Genomic DNA, 9,305 nt, shown 5'->3' with positions numbered 1-9,305 from the left:
TACTGGAAAATGAAATAAATTGTAGTTACGCCGGTATGTCACATTGGAAAAAGTTACGCCACGAAGCAAAATCATAAGTTTTTGATAAATCAACAATTTTTATAGCACCAAACAGATTCTGAGAGACTTTAATAACTTTTTGTTAAAATTTCATGCCTACTGAAATCGAACCAGCTTCTCATGTACGTCCCAAGTAACATTGGATGCTGAATAACAGCTTGTTCAGCCAGAAATTTATTTATACAGCTTGTTTTCAGCTGAATAAGCTGTTATCCAGCTACCAATGTTACCTGGGGTACACTTAGAACATATTTACAAATAATGAAACAAAACTTTCTTCGATAATACCATGTTGGTGTAAACGCGAGAATGTGTATTCATGAAAGAATTACAAATGGTTTTTTTTAATGTATATCATAGTGATATCCAAACACCAGGAGTTCCTGAAAATTTTCCGGAATAATTCCAGAGTGATGTTCGGAAGAAGTCCACACAGATTTATGGGAGAATTTCAGGAACTATTCCAGAGTAACTTTAATAAGAGATTTAGAAAGATTTCCGTAAGAATCCCAATGGTAGAGTCCCAAAGGGCTGTCCGAAAGTTTCTGAAAGGATTTCCATTCGATTTTCTACAGATTCCTCCAAGAATTTTAGAAAAGTTTCACGAAAAGTAACTGATAATTCATAAAAAAAAATCAAGAAAATTTTCCGAAGAATAACAGATAGATTGTATCAGAATATCAGAATTCCAAACGGATATTCGAAATTTTCCCAGAAAGATTTCTGGAAAAACTGAAGCAGGATTTACTTTAGAATTAAAGAAAGGTTTGTAGAAAAGGGTCAGGAGGATTTCCAAAAAAAATATCTGAGGAGTTTTTAGAGGAATGTGAGGAAAAATGTGAAATTGGTAAATACATCCTCGAGAGATATCTGGAAGAATTTCAACAGGATTTCCGGAAGTATTCCATAGGGATTACTGAAAGAATCCTAAGAATTTGAACGGAATAATCTGACAGTGAAATAATAATCTTGAAAGAATTTTAGATGGATATCCAAAAAAGTCGCAGGGTATAATGATTTCGATTTTTGAAAGAAACGAAAGATTTCTGGAAAAATCTTCAAAAAATATTCAGAAGAATCCCAGATCTTTTAAAACAATTCCATCTCTCTGGAAAGCAATCATAGAAACATTTTTGGCAGAATTGCAGAGAAATTTTAAGGAAGAAACCCGATATCCCACGAAAGTCTTGGAAGATTCTGTGAAAGATTTACCGTAGTATTATAAAGAAATTGCAAGAGAAACGATGCGCGCGCCTCCGGTTGTGAGATTTGTAACTGTTACGACGCGTTAGTGGGAGGTGGCCGTGATATGGTTGGCCATATCAATCATATAAAAACGCACTCGTAAACGAACTAACAAACTTTAATTAGAACTCGACTTAACGTGTTAAAAGTATACACTCGAATGAATGGTAAAAGGCACAGAACAATAGAGCGTGACAACTAGTAATCCTTTATAAGAGAGATTCGCGGAAGCTGACATTTCTGTCAAAGTGTGAGCCAATCGAGCAGCGAGAGCTATCAAAATGTGAGCCAAACGAACATGCGTTATGTTTGTTTTGAACTTTTCTTGAGGAGTAATGTAATCCGCTTGAAATTATTTTGGTAAAAGTAATTTTGCTTGAAACAAAGAAATGAAATATTTTTCTTTTTAAAATTTTTGTGAATGCGATTTTTAGTTGTTGATTTTTTCGGCTGTTTATTAGTTAGGATATGTAACTCAAAGATCTATAACGGAACAAAATACACTTTTTAGCAATGAGGAAGTCATGTCCGTGTTACAATATTATTCTCGACACCGAGCAAAATCAGCACTACTGGGCTGTTGCCAAATCATTCCATTTTACTTCCGCTTATCTCTCTATATAGGATCACTAGTGACAACTATGATTTGCGGTATCCGGTTTATGCTTCTGACGTCTATCGTGTGGCAGCATGTAGCTGTCACCGATGAGCCCAGCTGGAAAGCGATGGTGATTCTGTGTGCTGAGGGCAGTGTTCCCAGCGCTTCTGTTTCGTTGTCTCAACAGTAACATAGCGAATTTAAAATGATCGTTATAATGGGGTCATGTACAAATTACGTCACGCTCCGAGGGAAGGAGGGGGTCAAGCCAAGCGTGACAAGCCTGACAAAATCGGAAGATTCATACAAAAAACGTGACGAATGGGGGGGAGGGGCAAAAAGGAAATTCAGGAATAAAATCTATGCCATAAAATAAATATTTAAGGCGAACAATCGACGCCAAACTTCAAATTATCAAGAACACAAATCTGGAGAACCGAACACTCGCTTAAGCTAAAAACTTAATCGATTGGTCTCCACCAGCTAGTAACTGTAGGGATTATGAGAAGGGCAAAGGGAAATATAATAGAAAAAGGTAGAAACATAGAATAGAATTGAATGAGCGGAAGGCGAAGTAAAGGGCTTTTGAATCGAAGTAGGCTGTTAAGAAAATTTCAAATTTCGAGACTCAGTTTGTTAACCAAACCAACAGGAAGGATTAAAACGTGTTTTAATGCAACCCGTGTGTTGTGAGTTTTGTGGAAAGAAATGGCCGGTCACTACATTGGCGCAGTCGGTAGGATATATTAAAAGACATTTTAATCCTTCAAACCAAACCAGCAAACTGAGTCTCGAAATTTGAAATTTTCTAAACAGCCTACCTCGATTCAAAAGCACTTTACTTCGCCTTCCGCTCATTCAAATCTATTGTATGTTTCTATCTACAGGATTGTGGTCTTGAAAATTTCAGTTTTGGTTCCGATTCATCTTCACCATAAATGTACTACGTCGTGTGTAGTCATTTGTTTATACTTTCCTCTTTTAATTTTATAAAGCTTTTCAATTCTTAATCTCAACATGCTGGCAGGCGTTGTTAAAACTTTGTGAATTAAATTAGCTAATTCTGACTTGCTGTAGCGTATATGATGAACAAATTGTAAAAATTCTAATAAAAAACATTTTTCCTATATATTCATTACTGTGAAGTTTCTCTGTTGACAACTTCAATAATAATGAACCCCACCAACGATACGGCCTACTATAAGATTTACAAAACTACCACATCTCTTTTTCTTCAACAGAAAATGCAGAAATTTTGGCAACATCAAATCAATAGCTTAACAGGCAAACATATTAATGAAATCTTAATTTTAATTGAATTGTGCACATTTAAAAAGTTTGTAGGACTCCTTTAGTAAAGTAGTTGTTTATCATAAGCGTTGCTGCGACCTTTTTGTAATTGCACGAATTTGTTTATAGTTTTATCGGACGCAACGGATCGAATCCATTGTTTTAGCTACTGCCTTTTGTAGCAGTTTTTGTTTTGTTTTGCTAAAACTAGTAGACCAACAACTGTTTAGCATACCCTGGTGATTTTTTTGTGTAATTAAGTTCAAGCTTTTTGTTTGGGTTGCTCCCTTCTAAGGCGAGCATTTCAGTTTTCACTGGACTCAACGGATCGTATCCGTTACTACAACTGCGACTCCCTTCTAAGGCGAGCATTTTATTCACTTTCCGCCGGACCCGACAGTTCGAAACTGTCGCTGCGGCAGCTCCCTTCTAAAGCGAAAATTTCAATAATGGCCGGACTTAACGGATCGTATCCACCCCGGTTGCTCCCTTCTAAGGTGAGCCATTTCATTTCCTTAAGTTCCCTTTTGAGGTGAACTTACTTTGCAACAGCCTGACCCGACGGATCGAATCCGCCGCTTAGGTAACTTCCCTTCTAAGGTGAAGTTTTTATTATAGAGATTACTTACACTCGTGGCTATTTTTTTTTTTCAAACTAAAGCTAAGTATGCTGTTTCGCTCAAGAAAAGTAAAGAAATTCCTTGACTGAATGGGTCAAGAAATTTCCTACAGGGAGCCCCCTTTGAAGTGACTTTTCTTCATAACTGCGTACTGCGATCAGAAAAATGTGATTTTCTTGACCATTTCTTGGAAGAAAATTTCCACGCATCGAGATAGGCGATTCCTTTTCTTGTCAGTAGCAAACCAGCCTTAAACTTGCATATTCGAGGCATCAGGTATCGCCAAATGTAGGATCGCAGTTAGTCATGACTTGTTATACATTCTGACATTTGTGTAATAAAGATTCATTCGTATTCTAATACTAAATCAGGAAGGACGTTTCTTCATTTGGCGACGACGGAGAACAGTACTTTGGAAAGAAAGACAAAATATATATTGAAGAGGTATTAGTACACCTATATTTCTAAATATATTCCTATTAAAAAAAAATGACATTATATTTGAATTTCAGATAAAAATTTAGGCCAGTATCGATTTGGAAACGTTAAGATGTCTGCAACATTATATGATACCGAAGAAAGAGGAAAAGATCAATTTCAATCTGAATCGAGAGCAGTCAAATCAAAAAGACTAAAACGTCTCCCTAACCATTTTCAAGATTTTGCATTGTACCATGCCCACACAGTTACGGATCACCCACAGTGACGGATCTCTTTGGCGTTCAACATCGGATAACTCCAACCCGGGAGCATCATGACAGCTGCAGTACAACGTAAATGTACCGAAAAATTTTGGTCCGTGGTACTGTCAAACTCAATGAAATCATGGAATGTGCTCAAAATAGGGCGTAACCTAGAATTATGCTTGATGGACATAAAAATAGTTTTACATTTTTTGTTTTGCATTTGTAACATCATTATAAACGAGTGATCATCAAATAGCGATTCTCTAAAAGGATTTGTATGGTTATCGGGAAGATTTTGTATGGCCTACGAGCGAGTTTTGAAAAGTGGTGTGATGTGGTCCGCATGCTGAAGGTGCTTATAGTAACCGTTCCTTTGTTTACGAAATTATTTTTTGACCACTTATCAATTCAAAGCAAGACAAATTTGTTAGGAATCGTTCAAATATTACGTTACACAACAAGGGGAGGTAAGGGATATTTTGTAGTGTTTCGGTCTATACAATAAATTGAAATTTTCCATATAAAACCTGTTACTTCAGGGAGGAAGGGGGTTTAAATTGGCAAATTTCTTCGTTACGTAATATTTGAATCATCCCTTAGATATTTACGATAATCATCAATTTATGGGAAATTGACTGTAGTTATAAGCTTGAAACCAATCTGAGATCATATCAACTCGCAGTACATTTTCTTTTGCGGATATGAACACTTTTTTTCTCATACTCACCGCCAGATGTCTAAATTTCAATCAGATAAGCTTATTGGATGAAGTATCCCGCTTTTGCGAACGCTAATATCACCAAAAATTAGCCCACTTTTAAAAAAAGGGATCTAGTGATCTGACGTTTGACTTGGGTCGCTTGATATGGACTTATCCACCGGTGCACTAAATTTACTCAGTCCAAGAATTTTGATACTTGACCGAAACACGTGGAAAGCATGTACGTGACCCGTTAAAGTGTCAAAATTCTTCAACCCGTATAGGCCTGAGTGAAAGCAAAAATACTAAAACCCTTAACACTCAGCGAATACTTAACGGATTTAAATATTTTTTTGTAAGTATACTGGCCCACATATCTAAATTCTAGAAATGGCCGGAGAAACTCGAGAATACTCCTGTAGCCGGAGTTATTGCGGTGGGTCACTGGGTCAAGTCGGGTAGAAAAAGGCGATTTTTTGGGACATTCTAAATAATCATTATTTATTTACAATTACATTTATTTTATTTTGCATAAATCATAAAGATCTGATATTCAGCATAATAAATTAATAGTTTTGCACCATTTAGAGTGAACCAGATGCGGCCACTCGGGCTTAATGTCCTGAAGAACCGGCTCCAGATTTGTTAGGTATTAAACCGTTTCAAATCTCTAAAAGAATAGATCGAACATAAAAGTTCACTAAAATGCATTCCCATAAGCTTGACACAGTTGTTAAGATACAAGTTGTGCACTTTATCATAAATTTTAGGCATCCCGAGGACCCGAAAATGGTCATTTGTAGGATCAATCAAATGCAGTTGACATAATTATTAAATTAAGGGGTCTATTTTATAAGACGAGTCGATCAAAATGACTCGACAGGAATCACTGTCGACCGAAAAATTCGCTCGACTCAGCTCTGTCACTCGAGTTTTTCGACAGTTGTCACTCTATGTGACTGGATTACTATGGGAGTCGACGGGTGACATCTGAAATATGCATGCTTGCTTTGATCGACAATGAATACAGACGAGTCACATGAATCTGCTCGATTTATAAAATAGGCCCCTAAATCGATTATCAGAAGGTTTACGCTGATGCGTTTTTCTTAAAACTTCTTGATATAGTGGCCATATTATAGCCGATTCTAGAAATTATCTGTGACTTGAAATTTGCCTTCCTCCAGGGGCACAGAAGCACAAAACCCTTGTCACCTGACCTGAACCAGAGATTCACCGCAATAACTCCAGCCACAGGAATATTCCCGAGATTCTTTGACCACTTTTATAAACTAGATATGTGTGATTTCACTCAGGCCTATACGGGTTAACCGAGTGAATTTATCACACCGGTGGACAAGTCAATTGACCGGACTAAAGCCAAACGTCAATATGTTGGATCCCTACCAGAAAGTAAGCTAACTTTTGGTGGCTATTACCGCTTTTAAAAAGCTGAATAGTTCATCCAATGGATTTATCCACGGTCTTCTTTTCATGTTGATTTTTTCCGATCTAAACATGTTCACCTAAAATGACATCCACGCCAACACGAATGTTCACCGGATGAACAATGCGTGGATGAATGTGCAACGAAATCGTTTATTTTTAAGTATACATCGCCCGCAGTAAAGGTTTTCTTCACGCTGAAAGTTGCAGCGTGACGTCATCGTATATTAGTTCATAGACTTATTTGATTGAAAATTAGACCTCTGGTGGTGAGTATGAGAAAAAGTGTTCTAATCCGCATAGAAAAAAACTGCAAATAAAAAAAATATCACTTTTCGACTTGATTCGATCTCAAATAAAAAGATAAGGACACCGTCTTCAGCCATTTAGCTGTACGGAATGGAACTTAACACTACACAATGGATAAAGATGCTCCAGTGGCACAGTTGAGAAACATTCCTGACGAAAAGTTTCAATGGCTGAAGCGGAAATCGAACCCACACCTAATGACACGGTGCGTTTAAATGCCTAACGACACTAACCACACGGCCACGAGGCCCACAATATTTTATTTTATTTTATTTTATGTTACGGCCAGCGCTTTCTTTTGAGGGCATAAAAGCGATCCACAAATCAAGGAGTTTGGTTTTCGGTTTGTGGGTTTTGCTGGGCAGTGTTTTGGAAAGCCCAAACAAGACGATTCGTTTTCGGGACGCCGGGAGTTTGGTTTTCGTTACGCGGGTTTTGCTGGGCAGTGTTTTGGAAAGCCCAAACAAGACGATTCGTTTTCGGGACGCCGGGAGTTTGGTTTTCGTTACGCGGGTTTTGCTGGGCAGTGTTTTGGAAAGCCCAAGCAAGACGTTTCGTTTTCTAATAAACATAGAAACTTTTTGACATTACTTAAAATATTTTTTGAATTGTTCGGCATTATGAATGTCGACGTTTATTTTGAAACTTCTACCAAAAACTTTTCTTCTTGAGGCATAAATGTTCAGTAATACTTTTATGTAATTTTTAAACAAACTATGTATGGTTCTTCACTACAAGTGTCGGCATTATTCCTGTTTCATATAATTCAAAACATACGCATATATTTTCTTTTTCGCCATTAATAAAAACTTCTTTTGAATGGTTCGACATTACAGATGTTGACGTTTATTTCAAATCTTCTACCAAAAACTGTTTGAGACAAAACTAAAAACTTGCTTTAAGTATAAACCATATTTTTTCTCCTTATCCATGGATCGCATCACCGACCAAAGGTGACTCCCAGATCTTTTCCTTCTCCACTAATAAACACCCTTCCCGTGGTGATTGTGGAGATGCAGAGGTATTCTCGGTCTCTAGAAGCAACAATCATTACACCCTAACATTCCTTCCCCATCCCAACTGACTGTAAGGACTTGGCCGGCGCCGTTATTGATCAACAATATTAGAGCTGCTAAAATTGCACTCCGAGAGTAAGCGGAAACTCCCATCCCTTATTCATTTGGATCGCAGTGCAATTATTACCAGTTCCGATCAATCACGGAGTAGCAACCATTGACATGTACAGTCAGTCTATGCTATGCTATGCTATGCTATGCATAAAAGCGATCCACAAATCAGTTAGGCTGTATTGTAAGTAATTTCTTATAGATTACTTTTCCGTAAAACAAAGCACTAACACGTCATTTAATCTTTTCACCGAACGAATTGGTACGCTCTTAAGTTCATTTGGTGCTTAAACTTGATGATTTTATTAAATTTATTGCCATTGGCAGACGAAAATATTAGACTCGCCCTTATTTCATTTCATTCCATTCGTTGTTTTGCACCCGTCAACAACGAAACGAAATTCCGATCTGCCATAGTGAAAAATTGTGCCGGCAGCGGTGGATGGCCCCATTGTTTACGTTGAAAGTAGGTACGTGAAAATTGCGTTATCTGTCACTTCGCGGGGGGGTTGGATAACTCCCTCAAAACATAAACGTTGACGTAAAACATATTTTTCCCATGTTATACTATTTATCTTCTACCATTTGTTATATTAAGCACAACATTCAACCGCTAAATAACGGTGTATTTGACAAATGTTATAGAAAAAGGGAGGGATGTAGGATCGTAGTTAGTCATGACTTGTTATACATTCTGACATTTGTGTAATAAAGATTCATTTGTATTCTAATACTAAATCAGGAAAGACGTTTCTTCATTTTTCTATTGAGGATTTTGCCCTCCAATAGACTCACACCTAAATAATTTTGTCCCACCAAAATATTCTCCCACCATGTTTACCATATATTGGATGGCGTCGTAGCTAACAAAACCAACAAGTAACGCACATGTAACGCATTTTGTTGGATTGTACATTGGATGCAAGGTGCGTGCTTCTATGAAAGTGCCATGTAAACTGACGTGTGAGTATTTATTTTTCCACGTTGAAAATGTGCACGAGAATCTATTCCTCAACTAAACCAACAATATTTTCGATAGAATAGCAGTTACAAACTTCAATTGAAATTCTTGAGAAAGCAGCTGTTTTCATCAATATTGTTTTCTTCCTATGTAATCCGAGTTTGATGGCCATGGCAGGCAAATCTGGGTTCTCTCGTCGCCAATGTGAAGTTTCTCTGTTGACAACTTCAATGGACCAATGCACGTGTTCACTCATTGACGTT

Source organism: Aedes aegypti, chromosome 1 (genome assembly GCF_002204515.2).
Source record: "Aedes aegypti strain LVP_AGWG chromosome 1, AaegL5.0 Primary Assembly, whole genome shotgun sequence".
Classification (NCBI taxonomy): domain Eukaryota; kingdom Metazoa; phylum Arthropoda; class Insecta; order Diptera; family Culicidae; genus Aedes; species Aedes aegypti.
This window is presented reverse-complemented; position numbering follows the sequence as displayed.